This window comes from Mirounga angustirostris, unplaced genomic scaffold, assembly GCF_029215605.1.
Source record: "Mirounga angustirostris isolate CCGP_5_RB_7025 unplaced genomic scaffold, mMirAng1.0.hap1 SCAF_17, whole genome shotgun sequence".
Lineage (NCBI taxonomy): Eukaryota > Metazoa > Chordata > Mammalia > Carnivora > Phocidae > Mirounga > Mirounga angustirostris.
In genome coordinates, this window is record NW_026991725.1 from 31,623,066 (window position 1) to 31,640,407 (window position 17,342).

General features: G+C 40.8%; 1 protein-coding gene across 9 annotated transcripts in view; it reads left to right on the forward strand.

Moving 5' to 3' along the window:
- Nucleotides 1-254: 254 nt before the first annotated feature.
- TANC2 (tetratricopeptide repeat, ankyrin repeat and coiled-coil containing 2) overlaps nt 255-17,342 on the forward strand; it is a 361,538-nt gene continuing 344,450 nt past the window's right edge. For 7 of the 9 annotated variants that reach the window (XR_010408383.1, XM_064582223.1, XM_064582220.1 and 4 more), the window contains exon 1: nt 255-773. The gene's annotated coding sequence lies outside the window, so the exon portion shown is untranslated. The remainder of the gene's footprint in view (nt 774-17,342) is intronic. The other 2 variants (XM_064582222.1, XM_064582228.1) reach the window with 1 other exon arrangement.

Sequence of the window (17,342 nt, forward strand, 5' to 3'; positions counted from 1 at the left end):
GAGCTCACACAGCGGCACAGTCAGGGCCCAACCTCTCGGCGCAGGGAAGGGTTCGGTCTTCACTCCCTCTCCCAGCCGCTCCCCACCCCCAAACTGTGGAGGGGGCGGGGGCGCGCGCGCTCCACCGCGCACGCGCCCCCACGCACGCGCTCTCCCTCCGCGCTCGCGCTCCTCCCCACCCCGGCCCGGAGGGGGCGGGGCTGCGGGCGGCCTGGGAGGGTGCGACGCCCCCGGCGCGGCGGCGGCGCTAGCGAGCGGCCGGCCGGGCGCGGGTTGCTGGGCGCGCTGCTCCGGCGGGGCCCGCTGGCACAGCCGCTTCGCGCGAGCCGCCCGCCGGGCGGGGGAAGCTGCGAGCACTCCGAGCACCGGGCTCGGGGCTGCCGGCGCTGCCCTCCCGCCGCCGCCGCCCTCCGCGCCTCCTCCGGGCGGCCCCGCCCCCGTTCCCATCCCCCTCGCGCTCACCTCCCGGCTGTGCCGCGCGCGAGGCGGAGCAAGGCGTCCGCCGCCGCCGCCGCCGCCGCCGCCGCCGCCGCCGCGCTGAGGGGCGAGAGCCTGCACCCGCGCCGCCGCTGACAAGAGGACCGCCGCGGGCTGCGCTTGCCCGCCGCGAGGCCCCGCCGCGCCTTTCCGGGGCGCAGACCCACCGCGGGCGTCGGAGCGCAGCGAGGTGCTCTGGGAATCGCGGGCGGCGCCGGCTGGCGGCGCGGTCCTCACTGGGGATCCCGGGGGCTGGGGCTTGACCCGGAGTTGCAGCGAGCCCCTCACAGCGGCAGGTAAGAGACCCGGGGAGCGGCGGAAGGAGGGGTCGCCTCAGTGACAGGGGCGTTCGCCTCCAATGCCTCGGCTCCAGGGAGAGGGGCGGGGGCGAGCAGGGAAGCAGCGGAACGGGCAGCGAAGTGCCTCCGGTGTCCAAGGTGTGGGGAAGGTTGGCTCCAGATGTGGCACTCAGGGTGGCTTCAGATGAGGCCGGGGACGGTCACTTCGGTGTCACCGAAGGTGTCATGGAATTTGGTACCGAGAGAGTCTCTAGATGACGGGGACCCAGGAGGAGATGCGAGGCAGATTGCTAAACGTGGCAGGCAATGTGGTGCAGAACGAGTTGCAAAATGTGCCCCCAGAATGCAGCATAAAAAGTAGTTGTGAAATGTGCCAGGTAAGGCGCAGGGTGGGTTGGCCTGTGTAGCATTGAAATTCATGGTAGAAGTGTTGTGTGCGATATTAACAATCCCTCTGGGAAAGGAGATGTAGTGTAAGAAAAGATTAATAAGGCTCATTGCTAGGTATTTTATCACAGGAAATCGAGAGGAGCTATGATATGCTATTTTTTGAGATAGGGATAGTACGTACCCACGTGAAAGAAGAAAAAGCATATTGTGTCTGGTTGTGAGATGGGAAAGAAAAAATAAGGCTAACATAATTCCAGGTTTTGCCGTCAGCTTGGAGAGAGCACTGATATAATTGTATCCTGTCTTTTATTTCAGTTGTGTAAAATGGGTTTCACAAAACATAAACAGTGATAATAAACATTAGGAAGATTTGGTGTTTTGGGTGTCTTTCACTCTGTTCTCTGCTCCTCTCCAGGAAAAGAAAAACAATAAACAAAAAAACACCACATCTTGATCATAATTCTGAGTTCAAGATCATTAGGCAAAGGGATTTTTTTTTCCTGTGTGCCCCTGTCTTCATTTTCACACAGGTGAAAATATCTGGAATGAGGAAAACAAAACAATATGGTGAACAAAAGGGATAAATTTTCAGGCATTTTGAGGGGTTGGAGCCAAAAGCTATTGCAGTGGTTAATTACAGTGAATGACAGTAGTGCTCTATTCTTGCATGTTCTTGGTGTTGGGGTGGCAAAATGGGGAAAAAATTGAATACAGTAAATGTAGCATAAAAAGCAGCAACATGGATACTGTCAGTGTTTCCCAGGTACATCATCTTAGGAATGTGAGCACAAGAATAAAATATTAAATATTCTTTCTCTATCTTTGTGTATGAAATTACCCACATGCTGCGAAACATTGTGACTTCCATTTAAGAAGAACATCTGTGTTTTGAGAGGATTGTCAGAAAATAGCTGGAATTTCAGAAGTAACAAAAGATAGTTCAATGAGCTATGTAATATAACTTACATATGTACGTTCAATGAGTGTCTGTATGGTATGAAACAAGCAGAAATATCTGGCTGTGTTCATTAGAATATAGTTAATGATTGAGATTTTAGTCTTTTATGTTGTGATTATTGTAGAGAAATTGAATGACTTGCTTGAAGAATGTTGTTCTTATAATAACAGTAAGTAATTTGCTAGATAATCTGAAAATTCATACTGATGGGCTTCCTCCTGCATCCACATTCACCCACTGAGGGATCATTTGCTTTAAAGACAAAACTGGATTTTACCTGGTGATTAATACTGTGTTTTAGTGTTTTCTATAGATACATCCCTCACCTTGAGGCTATGTTGGGGCTAAAGCAGAGAGGAGAGGGCCAGAGGAGAATAAAGAGCAGTTCTGTTGGGTCTTCCTGTTTTGTTCTGACTGTAAGCCATATGTATTGCCACCCCCTACTGTCTGTAGGAAGAGGTGTTGCAGAGCCCCATTCTTTTCTTGTTATCACTGCCCCCTTGTGTAAGGGAAGAAATTGATATTTGCACTTGGGAAAACTGCTCTCCTCCGATTGTTCTTGACAGGGTGGTTATGTGGATCTATTAATGATCTATTCTTTTCAGAGTTGCAGGGCTTTAAACTTACTGTTAATTAGGCTTCAGATTTAATGTCTTTTTTTTTTTTTTAAAGATTTTATTTATTTATTTGAGAGAGAGAGAATGAGAGACAGAGAGCATGAGAGAGAGGAGGGTCAGAGGGAGAAGCAGACTCCCTGCCGAGCAGGGAGCCCGATGCGGGACTCGATCCCGGGATTCCAGGATCATGACCTGAGCTGAAGGCAGTCGCTTAACCAACTGAGCCACCCAGGCGCCCTTAATGTCTGTTTTTGATAGTATCTAATTTTAATCAGTAATTCAAATTGTCCAGAATGTTTTTAATATGTTTGGGAAGATGGAGTACTGTTACTAGAAGTACTAGTCGTAATAGCTCACCCTTATATAGCACTTACTCTGTGCCAGTCCCATTATACATGTTTTAATCAGTTTCAGCACCCTGTGAAGTATGTCCTGTTATTTACGTTTTACTGATGAGAAACTGAAACACAGAGATGTTCAATAACTTGCATAGGACAATCAAGAATCAGATTTAGCTGGCAAGTGGAAGAGTTGAGTTTCAATTCAATAAGTAAGTAGTAAGACACATAAATATTAAGCCTACAAATTTACCAAAAATACGGTTACTGGGCGCCTGGGTGGCTCAGATGGTTAAGCGTCTGTCTTCGGCTCAGGTCATGATCCTAGGGTCCTGGGATCGAGTCCTGCATCGGGCTCCCTGCTCCTTGGGAGCCTGCTTCTCTTTCTCTCTGTCTCTGTCTCTCATGAATAAATAAATAAAATCTTTAAAAAAAAAAATACGGTTACTTATAGTATGAACATTTCTCTTACGGGATTTATTTTTGTAATTTATCTCTGGGATTATGAGTAGAGGAGTATCTGTACTTTTTATGTGTTTAAGGACATATTTGTGATAGAGGTTGGTTTTGGGGGACTTTAGAGATAGAAAGTTACTTTCAAGTAATTTTGGGTGTGTGTGTGTGTACATAGTATGCAATAAAGGTTTACTGGTGCTTTTAAAGAGAGAGTACACCACACACACACACAGATCTACATACCATCTCTTTAAAAGCACCAGTAAATCTTTACTGCTAACTTTCTCAAGGAAAATTGAGGAGAAATTGTCCATTTTTCTTGCTTATTCATACTTTTATGATCTATTTTATTTTAAAAAGTAACAAAAATGGATGATTGTGTATATTTTACCACTTCCATCAATAACCGTTGGCTCAGACTTTTGTCACACTTACACATTGTTTCATATATATTACATATGAAATCATATTTATAAAAATGTGTAAAGTATAAAGAATAATAGGGCCCCTGGGTGGCTCAGTCATTTAAGCATCCAACTCATGATTTCAGCTCAGTTCATGATCTCAGGGTTGTGAGATGGAGCCCTGTGTCAGGCTCATGTGCTGGGTGTGGAGCCTACTTAAGATTCTCTCCCTCTTCCTCTACCCCTCCCCCCTAAAAAAAAGAAGAAAAAAGAATAACAATCGTCTCTTATACTTGTAACAATTATTTTCTTCTGTAAGCCAAACTTTCTGCCATTCTGTAAAGCTCATGTAATCAAATACTTCTTTCATTTTTATGTACATTTGTAGATAAGGGAATTCAGGATAATCTATTATGACTAAGACTTATTCAAGATGTATATTTATATACTTTGGTATATTTGTCATAGACTTAGGTCATGCTGTGTATTTTAGATTGGCTGATAGTTCCTTTTAGCATACTTCATTTATGAAACTAATTTGATGTTTGCATCTTTATCATAAAGTTTTACTAACATTATTAAACTTTTGATTATTTCCCTCTTCCGTGTTTGATTTTTGGACTGTCCCATGCTGGCTCTCTGGCTTTTCCCCATATTTGCCCATAAATGCCTTTGCTCTTTTCATATTTTCTGAAAGATTTTGCATGCATTATTTTGAATGGAGAAAAAAGTAAGCCTAGAAAGAAGTACAGTAATCTCCTCTTATCTGAGGCGGATACATTTCAAGACTCCCAGTGGATGCCTGAAACTATGGATAGTACTGAAACCTATATATACTGTTTTTTTTTTTCTATGTGTACATACCTACAATAAAGTTTAATTTATAAATTGGGCATAATAAAAGATTAACAACAATAATAAGATAGAACAATTATAGTATATTGTAATAAAGTTATGAGAATGTGGTCTCTCCTCTCAGATTATCTTATTGTGCTGAATTCATTCTTGTGATGACTTCTTATCATTTTATCAAGATGATAAAATGCCTATGTGATGAGATGAAATGGGGTGAATGATGTAGGCGATGTGATGTAGCCTTGGGTTACTATTGATGTTCTGACTATACATCAGAAGGAGGATTATCTGCTTCTGGACTGCGGGTGGATTAGCAGGGGACTACCATATACTAAGCCAGTACTAGTTCCGAAAGGGGAATATTAGGATAGTTGATTTTTTTTTTTAGATTTTATTTATTTATTTGAGAGAGAGACACACACACAGAGCATGAGCAGGGGGGAGGGGCAGAGGGAGAGCCCCAATGAGGGGCTCAATTTCAGGACCCTGGGATCATGACCCGAGCTGAAGGCAGACGCTTAACCGACTGAGCCACCCAGGCATCCCTAGGATAGTTGATCTTGATTAGATGTAAGGTAGAACAAGTGTGCATAATAGAAATGCATTAAAGTTCTCTCCTTGTCATATTTCTTCCTTTTACAATAGAATTAAAATTGAATTTCTGAGACTTAGTGATTGGGCATAGTAGTTGAATGTACTTACACAGAATCACCAATGTTAGCTGGAATATTTTTACTCATGGTTCCCAGATTTTATTTTAAGGAGCTAGAACAAGCTGTCGCAGATGGCTGTTTACTTTTCTAGTACTAGTTTGATCAAGGTAACAAATATAAAATAGTTTGAAAGCTAGTTTAATTATTTGGATTTTTTTTCCCCTTTGTGAATGAATTGAAACTCAGCATTGTCATATCTGCTGAGTGCCTGTAATTAACAAATACTATTATTTGGAGAGAAGGCACCATATAAATATACTGTATAAACAAACAGTCTTTGTTATAATACCATGAAAACTATCACCTGGTTTATTTGAATAGAATCTTTTTTTTTTTTAAGATTTTATTTATTTATTTGACAGAAAGAGAGATAGCAAGAGAGGGAACACAAGCAGGGGGAGAGGGAAAAGGAGAAGCAGGCTTCCGGCCGAGCAGGGAGCCCGATGCAGGGCTTGATCCTGGGACCCTGGGACCATGACCCCAGCCGAAAGCAGACACCTAATGACTGAGTGTTAGGTGCTCCTGAAGTTTTATTGGAATATGGCCATGCTCATTCATTTACATATTGGTTATGGCTGTTTTTTGGGTACAGCCACAGAGTTGGGTAGTTTCTATAGAGACCTACTAGCACACAAAACCTAAATATTTACTGTCGAGGCCTTTATAGATGAAGTTACCAATCCTTAGGTTATTATATAAATGGTCATTGAACGTCAGGAGTTGGAGATAGACCAGGTATGTCTCTTGAAGGCTCTTGCAGAGCATAATTACTTCTGTCTGTCTGCTGAAAAAAGATTGGCTATTTTGCCTTAGTAGGGATTTATCTGACAGTATCTGTGTGACACCCATATTATGTCTAACTCTGAAGACGTTTCTGACAAAGTATATTAATTGATTTATTCCTTTTTCTTAGAAGAGGTGGCCCACGTAAGGAGTTTTGGAGTACAGCATATGAGAACATTTTTCTTTGTTTGCCCAAGTCTCAGTCTCTCTTACGCATATTTTGTATTGAAAAAGATCATTGTTACAAAAAAAAAAACCTTGATTTTTTATATTAGCTTGTTATACAGATATCTTGTGTTTAAGGCATAATGAGTTGAGTTAGATTAGTTATATTGGAAAAATTGGGGTATTTTTATGCAGAATATTAACACATTAAATCATTCACTTAAATATTTGTGTGTGTGTTTTTTTTAAAGATTTTATTTATTTACTTGACAGACACACAGTGAGAGAGGGAACACAAGCAGGGGGAGTGAGAGGGAGAAGCAGGCTTCCCGCGGAGCAGGGAGCCCGATGCGGGACTCGATCCCAGGACCCTGGGATCATGACCTGAGCTGAAGGCAGATGCTTAACGACTGAGCCACCCAGGCGCCCCTCACTTAAATATTTGTTGACTCCATACTGTGTATACATAGTTTTACTACTGTAGTCTTTCAATTGAAGGTGGATATTTCATATTCTTCCTTAAATCAAAACTAATAGTGTAATTCAGAATTCTGTGTCCTAATATTCATTCTATTCTGGGAAAAACCCAGTGTATTAAATTTGTCACTTCCCTAAAGTTTTACTGGTCAGTGTTGGTAAGTTTTAGTGTTTTCATTAGGTGGCAAAGGTATCATGAAAAGGAAACAGTGGGCGCCTTGGTGGCTCAGTCGGTGAAGTGTCTGCCTTCCGCTCAGGTCATGATCGCAGGGTCCTGGGGATGGAGCCTTTGGTAGGGCTCCCTGCTCAGCGGGGAGTCTGTTTCTCCCTCTGCGCTGCCCCCCAACCCCAGGCAGGCGCACTCGTGCTGTCTTTTTCTCTCACAAAAATAAATAAACTCTTAAAAACAAAACAAAACAAAACAAAAAAAGGGGCGCCTGGGTGGCTCAGTCGTTGAGCCTCTGCCTTTGGCTCAGGTCATGATCCCAGGGTCCTGGGATCGAGCCCCGCATTGGGCTCCCTGCTCAGCAGGAAGCCTGGGAAGCCTGCTTCTCCCTCTCCCACTCTCCCTGCTTGTGTTCCTGCTCTCGCTGTCTCTCTCTCTGCCAAATAAATAAATAAAATCTTAAAAAAACAAACAAAAAACAAAAAATAATTAAAGGAAAACAGTGCTTTAAACATTCCTTTTTATAAATATCAAAAGTATTGCAGACCTAAAATTCACAAAGCAATATATATAAGCTATAATAATGGAAAACTTATTTACTCCAAACAGGTATCTTTGGATTAGGTAGCCATGCTTTATTTCCTTGACTGTAATACCGTACTTGCATATCATTATCTGATTATATCAGATGATATCCGATTATAGAGATTGACAACATGACGAAATATGGCACCAGTTTTTAATTGCCATGGCAACCCCACCTATGGATCTACCCTTATAAGTAGATTAGTTATTAAACTTGGGAATGGGACTGGGTATGTAGATACTGTGATTTAATCATTTTAGTCATGGAGAATCTGCCTCAGATCTAGGCAAATTCCTTCTGTTTAAATGAAGGAAGTCTTTTCTTAGCCCTTTACAATCTTGGGTTGTGGGATCCCACAATTTCTAGCTCTTGTTGCTGAAATTTGGTAGGGTAAAGCGAGTCAGGTTATGGAAGCTTGATGGGTATTTGTTGTTACTCTAGAATTCTGTTTTTGTTTTAATTCCAAGGAATTCTGTAGGGTTCCTCCGGATTGGGAATTAGGGTGAATGAAGGTAATTAGTTTTATTAGACATATGGGATGAAGATTTACTGCATACCCAAATCCTGTTTTAGCATCAGAGAATCTTAGCTCTTTCTTCTTGGGGTTTTGAAGAGGAAGAAAGACTTCTTTTGGAAGTTATCAGACATTCCTTTATTTTATTTTGTTTTGGGGGGGAGGGGCAGAGGGAGAGAGAGAGAATCTTAAGTAGGTTCCACGCTCAGTGTGGATCCTGAGGGGGTCTCTATCTCATGACCCTGAGATCATAACCCGAAATCAAGAGTCAGATGCTTAACTAACTGAGCCACCCAGGTGCCCCACACATTTCATTATGATAGAATGACAATACTGTTGTTCAGTTGTAAGAAGCTTTTGAAATTCTACAATCGTGAGACCCATTTTATAGTAGAAAGAACTTGAATTTGTGAGTTTCTGAATCATGAAAACAGGTTGAAATTACTGCTCTGTCACTTACTGGATGTCTGAGGGGCTAAAATCTATCTTGCAGGGTTTTGGTGATGACAAAGTGAAATAATGTCAGTGAAAATCCTTAGGACAATGTTTAATACTTAAGGAATGGTCATTTTTATTAGGCCTTGGAAATCATCCTGGATTTCTCTTTATTTAATGCATGCTTCACCCAACTCCTCCCCACAATTTTCGACTAGCATTGTCAGTCCAGCTTGTCCTTGTTATCTTGTCTTGCTCTCCTTTTCAGCCTTGCCAGGCATTTAAAAGACCCATGGTAATTAAGTTACTGATTTATTTTGTATCCTGAAATTTTCTCTTATGAAAGATTTGATGAGAGCTGAGAGAGAGAGTTCTTAAATAACTGCAAATTTAAAAATAAAGAGTTTTAGAAGTGAGATGCTGTTGGGCAGACTCCTGGTGTGCATACCTTTTTGGCCTATTTCCCTTTAAGTACCACAAACTCGACAAAAAATTAGTTTTTAATCTCCTATAAAATAGCAAACCATGGCATTTCTTGAGACAGTGAGCCCTTTGACAATTCTTTTTTCAATTCGATCACGTAAATGTCATAACATTTCTCACTTTTGTGAATAACTGGAATTTTCTGTGATAACTTTATCCCCCCATCACCCATGCTACATGTTGATAGCTTTTTGTAATTTTTCTTTTTTAAAAATTTGTGTGTGATATCAGTTAAGGTGGTTGCTTTTCTTTTGTGATTTACTTAATAAAAAGGCCTTGTCTGTTTACAGTGTAAAATAACACATTAGAAAAAGTTTACCCCTCTTTCTTTAGTATAAATAACAAGTTACTCAAAATCTCATTTTTTCCCTGAGTTTCCATTACTTCTTTAACATTTTGCCCACTTTTGTTAATCAGTGTATCATGCATAGTTATTCATTGAATATTTTTCTTTGACTCACTTTCTCTTAGTTTTCTCCTTAGTTGTCAAAATACTCATGAACAGGTAAGTTTGTGCTAGTTAAGAAATAAAAACTAGTTCATCCTGAAGACGTCTTGCTTAATGTACTTAAGAAAGACCACTTAATGCAACTTTGGTTCCAGATTGGATTGTTTTGTATTTTTAAATAAATGAACTTCGTAATAGTTCCTCTCCTTGCTTTACATAATTTAATTCTAATTTTGTCTTTGGATGCATTAAAGGTAGTCATTTATTAGTTGTCAACTAATGTTAATTGTCATACTTTTAGTAGATAACTGTTCTCTCCCCCCCCATTCTACCTTTATTAGAAAATTGTGAAAGTAAGACTCTGCTTGCAACCACGAAAATAAATAGGGATGAATAAAGGAAAAGTTAGTATTTTCCTCTCCCCTCAGGTCTCTCCCTTCTCCAGTTTTCCTCCTTGGAGTAGCCAATATTAACCAACACTGAGTATTTTTCAACATCTTTTTCTCACTCAAAATCATGTAAGTATATACACACACATACAGGCTTTTTGTAACTTGCTTTATTCTTTTAAGAATGTATCATGGCATCTCTCCAGCTTAGTAAATGGAAATCTAATTTTAAAAAGCTGAATAACATTCCAAAGCATACTACGCCATAATTTATTCTGTTGATCCCCAACTGATGGACATTAAGATTGTTTTCTTTTTTTTTTTTTGCCATTATAAACATTAGTCCACTCTTACTCATGACCAGAGAAGCAAACATTCTTTTTTTTTTTTAAGATTTATTTATTTATTTTAGAGAGAGCATGTGCGAGTGTGGGGAGGGAGAGGGAGAGAGAAAATCTCCAGCAGACTCCCCACTGAGCACGGAGCCCAGTGTGGGGCTTGATTCCATGACCCTGAGATTACGACCTGAGCCGAAATCAAGAGTTGGACATTCAACTACCTGAGCCACCCAGGTGCCCCAGAGAAGCAAACATTCTAAATAAAATATTAGCAAGATAAAACTAGTAGTGTATTTAAAAGATAATACATCAGAGTTTATTCCAGGAAGGCAGGGACAGTTAAGTATTAACATAATTTATTATATTAAAAAATTATAAGATCAAAACTATATGATTACCTCTCTCTTTTGGTATGAATTGGAGGACTTTGTGTTGTATTTATACGAAATAGCATAGGGAGATGCCTGCCTTTGTGGACAGTAGTCCAAGTTTTGTACAATTCTTTGATCCTCAAAGTTGATAGAAGCCTTTTTTCCAGAGTCTTTGGGGGGGACTTTGTGGGGCCTGGACTTGAGCTTTGACTTTGGCCTGACTCCTGGACTTTGGTTGCTAAAGCCTGGTACTCTTGACACTATGGAAATAAGTGTACTTCCTGAGACTGGGATGGATGATAAGGCTGAGCCTGTCTAACTCTTAGGGTTGGCATCTTTTAGGATGTATTTGATTATTCTGGGCTTAATGAGCACCTTGTGGCCTCTGTACTAGTGCTCATTGTTTGGAAATATTGGCCTGAATCTTTTTGAGGCCTTTTTTGTGTTTGTTGGCAAAATATGCATTCCTTAGGATCTAAGTTTCTTGAAGCTTTCTAGGGCTGGTCATATATGATGTTCTTGGATTTAGCCATTTCTGTACTGCCAGCCCCAACTCTGAGAGTGGTAGAGACTGGAAAAAAAGAAACTTATGGATGCCAGAAAAACATTTGGAATAATTTCCTCAGTGGATGTGGTACAATTTCTGAATCCTTGTTTGAGTGAAAATGCCTTTTATCTTGGCTGAATAGTGTTTTTGGATCATCATCCCCCCCCCCCTTTTTTTTCCCTGCTATATAACATATACACCACCGTTTTCGAGCTTGTGCAATAGATAAGTCTGATGCCAGTCTGATTCTCCTTTCTTTATAAGTAACTGGTTCCTCATCTCCTACGCAGTCTTGCCACCCTTATGTACCCTGAGATTTTTAGATCTAATCTCATTATGCACTTTAACCCTTTTATAGCCTGGGAAACCCAGTACTGCCGCTTCATCTCTCATTTCCTGGACTCCTGTCTATAGTTCTGTATTTCCCCCTTTCTGACCCCAGTCCCCTTCCCCCCTTTTTTCTTATTTTTTAATGTTTAGCAGTAGTATAGTAAAATAATTTTAGTCGTTCTGAGTTGATATTCTCAGGTATACATTGTGCTCTTTCAAGATGTAGTTTCAAATCTTTATTTCAGGAAAGTATTTTTAATTACTATTTTTACTATTCTGTCCTTTGCTTGGATTTCCTTCTTCAGGGCTTCCTATCACTGTACGTTCAGTCTTCTTTGTTTTCAGTATTTGTCAGTTTTTCTCAAATCTTTTTAATCTCTTTGAGTTTTAAAATTTTCTTCTTTTTTACTTTGTATTTTTCTTAAGGGAGTATCTGTTTTTATTCACTATTTCTGGAATGATTCTTTCCTTTTGTTTTTAATTATTTTGAGTTTTGTCATTTTGAGTTTTTATAATTCTTACATCTGTTGTTCTTTCATGTCTTGTGTCATTCTCTTAAGGTCTTTTAGTTCATTTTGAAATAGCGTGTTACAGTTGTTTTGTTTTTAAAGATTTTATTTATATGAGAGAGAGAGAGAGAGCAAGCAAGAGCACAAGAGCAGGGGGGAGGGAGAAGCAGACTCCCTGCTGAGCAAAGACCCAACCTGGGACTTGATCCCAGGACGCTGGGATCACGACCTGAGCCAAAGGCAGCCGCTTAACTGACTGAGCCACCCAGGCACCCCTAGCATGTTACAGCTTTGATCTGTTAGGTGGGCATGTCTTTCTGGCATGCTTTCGTCATCTGTAGGGATGTTATTCTGCCCCTTATTCTCTTCTTGTAACTTAGTATATGGAATTGACCTTGATACTTTCCGTGACTCGTTTTTATTAGGAATTAATTTCAAAAAATCTTTTAGAAAGTGGCGGGATTCAGTGAAGATTTTTCTAACTTCATAGAGCTTTTCCTGTGGTTGTTTTTGTGTAGTGTTAAAAAAATATATGGTGCGGGCACCTGGGTGGCTCAGATGGTTAAGCATCTGCCTTTGGCTCAGGTCATGATCCCAGGGTCCTGGGATCGAGTCCCACATCGGGCTCCCTGCTCCTTGGGAGCCTGCTTCTCCCTCTGCTTCTCTCTCTCTGTCTCTCATGAATAAATAAATAAAATCTTCAAAAAAAAAATATATATGGTGCTTGTGTTCTGAGACTTCCTGGCCAGTAGTTTTGTCTGGATCTTTTCTTTCCTTTGTCTCTCTTGTCTGATCCCAATTTTCACCCCTTTATGACCATTGAACCCTTTCTCTGTGCCTTCTGGAGTTCACTGTCAGTCATCTGCAAAACTCCCTTTATCTTTAACCTCTTCTCTAAACATGAATATCTTCTTGCTTTCAGTAAACTTACCTTTCCCCTGAGGGTGCTACTTCCCCATGGAGTTCTTGAGTGGTGGCTCCTCCTGTTGACATGGATTAAGTGTTCTCTTTGCTCTCTCTTATCTTCGGGGGCTCACTGGTACTCTCCTACTACTCCAGTTATGATTATTGGTGATTACAGTATCCACACAGATGATCCTTCTGGTATTCTGGTCTCTTGACTTCCTCTCCTCTACTGCTCTTGTTCTTTGCCTCAGCTATTCACTTTTATGGCATATCATCTGCCATATGTTTTTAAACCCTCAGTGCATCTGCATTAATTGGGGAGTTTCGAGAAACTATAAGGATCTAGGACTCACTCCCAGAGAATCTGAGGTTTGGCTTGGTATGTTATTTTTAAGTTTTCCAGGGTGACTTTAATGTGCAGCCAGGATTGAGAGTCACTGTTCCACAGCTCATTATTACGAATAGCTACAACTTTCTATAAAGTAATTTCTGGCATTTTACTCTCCAACTAGCACCTCCAATTTTTCTAGCTTACTTCTAAGTACCCAACATCCTTAAATCTTTGACGTCACTGGGACCTTTCAATTTACCACCTTTTCACTTTTCCTCGATACATATGTGTCCTCAATTCCTTTTCTGACTTGGTGAATTCCCTTTGCACTGTTCCTCGATGCATACATGTTCTCAGTTCCTTTTCTGACTTGCTGGATTCTCATTGTAATTGCTCTTCTGCATCTATACTCAATCCCCTTGACCTCTTTCCCTTGGTTGTTCTTGCCTGGCAAAACCCAATCCTGGTTAAAACCAACTCTACTTTTTTACACCTGTGTACTTGTACGTGTATACGGCTGGAGCAAAACAACTAGGTTAACTATAAATTCTTAGTTAATACCCAGTGACTTTAAATACAGTGCTTAGTGCTGCCAAGGTACCCTATTTTATTATTCTAGTTCTTCCACATTCTCATTTGCTTAGATGAGTATATCTTTTCTTTGCATGCAAATCTTCAACATTTCCCTTCACATCCTCTCTTTCAGCTGGTGACCTTCCTATTTCATTAAGAACGTAGAAACAGTCTTCCTACCACCTGCATCTTTACCAGTTATTGTGAATTAACTGTCTTTTCCTCTGTTGAAGGTCATTCCCACCAATTGTTCCTTTGAGCCCACCCCTTCTTGCCTTCTCAAGGACATTCTTTCTGCAGTTCTTCCTGTTTTTCCTTTTCTGGATCACTGTCAGTAGTGGTAAGTAAGAGCATATTCTAATTTCTTTCATCTGAAAGAAACTCTCTTGACCTTACTAACCCTTGCAGCTACTACCCCATTTCTTTTATCATTTATGCTAGACTCCGTAAAACAGTTATCTGTGTTGACCTTACCGAACTCTCTTTTTTTGTAGCTTTATTGAGGTAGATTGTACATATTTCAAAATTTACCCATTGTAACAGTACAATTGGATGATTATGGGTAAATTTATAGAATTGTGCAGTCATCACCACAATCCAGTTTTACAGTATTTTCATCACTCCCCAAAATTCTTTGAGCTCATTTGCATTCAATCTCCATTCCTAACCTTACCCTTAGGCGACCACTCATCTGCTTTTCTTTCTATAAATTGGCCTTTGGACATTCATATTAAAGGAATCATAAGTTTGTAGTTTTGTTTTATAATACACAGTCTTTTGCTTCTGTCTTCTTTCACTTAGCATAATGTTTTTGAGGTTAATATTTCATTCCTTTTTATTGCTGAATATCATTTCATTGTATGGACATACATATCCATACATTTTGATTATTTCCAGTTTTTGACTTTTATGAATAATGCTGCTGTAATCATGTACAAGCCTTGGTGTGGATAGATGTTTTAGTTTCTTCTGGATAGATCCTTAGGAGTGGAATTGCTGGGTTTGTGATCCATTTTGAGTTAATTTTTGGATATGGGATGAGGTAAGGATCTAAGTTTGTTTTTTCTTTTTTTTTTTTTTAAAGATTTTATTTATTTATTTGACAGAGAGAAAGATAGCGAGAGAGGGAACACAAGCAGGGGGAGTAGGAGAGGAAGAAGCAGGCTTCCTGCCAATCAGGGAGCCCATAGCGGGGCTCGATCCCAGGACCCTGGGATCATGACCCGGGCTGAAGGCAGATGCTTAACGACTGAGCCACCCAGGCACCCCTTAAGTTTGTTTTTTCTACGTATAGATACCCAGTTGCCCCAACACCGTTTGTTGAAAAGACCATCCTTTCTTCCAGTAAATTGTTTTGATACAATAAAAAAAAATGAGTACTTGGGGCAGGAGAAGGGATTATCATCCATGATACAGTGGCTGTATCACTACGTGGGACTTCCTGTTAAATCCTCAGTCCATTAGTTTATTGTTTGCTCAGAACAGGACTACAGCCTCCGGGTAGGAGATCGGACACTGCCTCTGTTCACTTGCTGCTGAGATGGCTGCTTTAATTGGCAGTGCTGTAAATGGAGTCCTGTTCAGCAGCAGCAGTAGTAGAGCTCCTGGTTTTCATGGCCTGGTCCCCCATGCTTGAACTACTACCTGTAGGGGGCAGGACTGGGGAGAATGAGAGTAGCCCCAGGCAAAAATGCCACAGGCTTGCATCGTTCTTACCCAGTGTTGCCTAGTTTGCTCGAATAACCATTTCTTAGTTTGTTGCATGCCTTTAGTTGATTTCCAGATCCATTCTCTTTGAACCCATTCCAGCCAGGCTTCCTCTCCCACCATTTCATTGAAACTTCTTGTTGTGGTCATCAGTGAGTTTCATATTGCTCAATCCAGTGGTAGTTTCTTAGTCTCTCTTGCTTTATCTGTCAGTTCTGTTAGATACAATTGATTACACTCTCCTCCCTTGAAGTCTTTGACTTCCAAGATAACACTATCTCTTGGTTGTTCTATATCACTGGATACTCTCATTTTTGTGGATTTCTTTCACTTAGTCCTCCTCATTCTCATAGCCTATACACTTGCAGTGCGTTAGGAATTTTATCTCTCCTGAGGACGTTATTTCTCCTTCTGCCATCTCAAGTGATGCCCTTCCCTTTTTTTCTTCTCAGAACCCTCATACCACTGGGTATGAAGATAGGTACTCTCTCCATTTCCCCCTTTCAGCGTTGAAATCATTCTCCTCTCTTCCCTAAAATTCTCTAGCTTTGAAATTCATGTCATCGCATATTATTTATTACAACCCCTATTGCGGTTGACTGTACTTCCTGGTTCATCTCCTACAATGACTTCTGATGGTTACTACCTGGGATTAGACCAAACTTCACATGTTAAGGGCACAGTCATCCACAGGACAGCTTTCACTTCAGACACCAGCTGCAGGCTTGGGGGTTCCCAGAATTACCCTTACTTCTAACCAACTGGCTGCAAATGTGGGAGTTCTTGCTACTTCCTCAGATTTGATAATTTACTAGAATAGCTATAGAACTCAGGACAGTGCTATACTTATACAGTTTTACTGTGGCAAAAAGGATATAAAACAGAACCAGCCAAAAGAAGGGACACATAGGGTAAGGTCTAGGAAGCTCTCAAATGTGCAGCTTCTGGTGTCCTCCCGCTTTGGAATCAGGACACATCATCCTCCTGGAACATCTTCCTTCTGGCACATCTGTTTATTTACAGTACACAGAGTATTACAAACCCTGAAGCTCAGCCAAATTTTGGTGTCCACGGGTTTTATTGGGGTTTTGGTATGTAGGCATGATTGATTGAATCATTGGCCACTGATTAAACTCAGTCTCCAGCCACCTTCCCCTCACTCTTAATAACTTCTTTCCCTTCCATACTCAAATCACACAAAATCATAGTTCTCCTTTGCACATACCTTTGACATCATTTCTTCTTTCTTTATTCATTGTCCTTGCTGTGCCAAAACCACATTACTAGTTAAATCCACTTACCACCTGTTCCATGCCTGCACACATGAAGCTGAATGTGGTTAGTGAAAAACATATAACCTTGATGATTGGTTTCATTTTATTTTATTTATTTATTTTTTAAAGATTTTTTATTTATTTATTTGACAGAGAGACACAGCAAGAGAGGGAACAGAAGCAGGGGGAGTGGGAGAGGGAGAAGCAGGCTTCCTGCAGAGCAGGGAGCCCGATGCGGGGCTCGATCCCAGGACCCTGGGATCATGACCTGAGCCAAAGGCAGGTGCCCAATGACTGAGCCACCCAGGCGCCCCTGATTGGTTTTATTTTAAATTCATGACCATAAACCTCAAGTGGAATCCTAATGCTTCCAGGTAAGCATGGTATATATCCTTAGTCTAGTAGGTGGAAGAATGAATGGATGATTGTTTTGCACTTTTTCCCTCTCATCTCACTTTTTTTTTTTTTTAATTTTATTATGTTATGTTAGTCACCATACAATA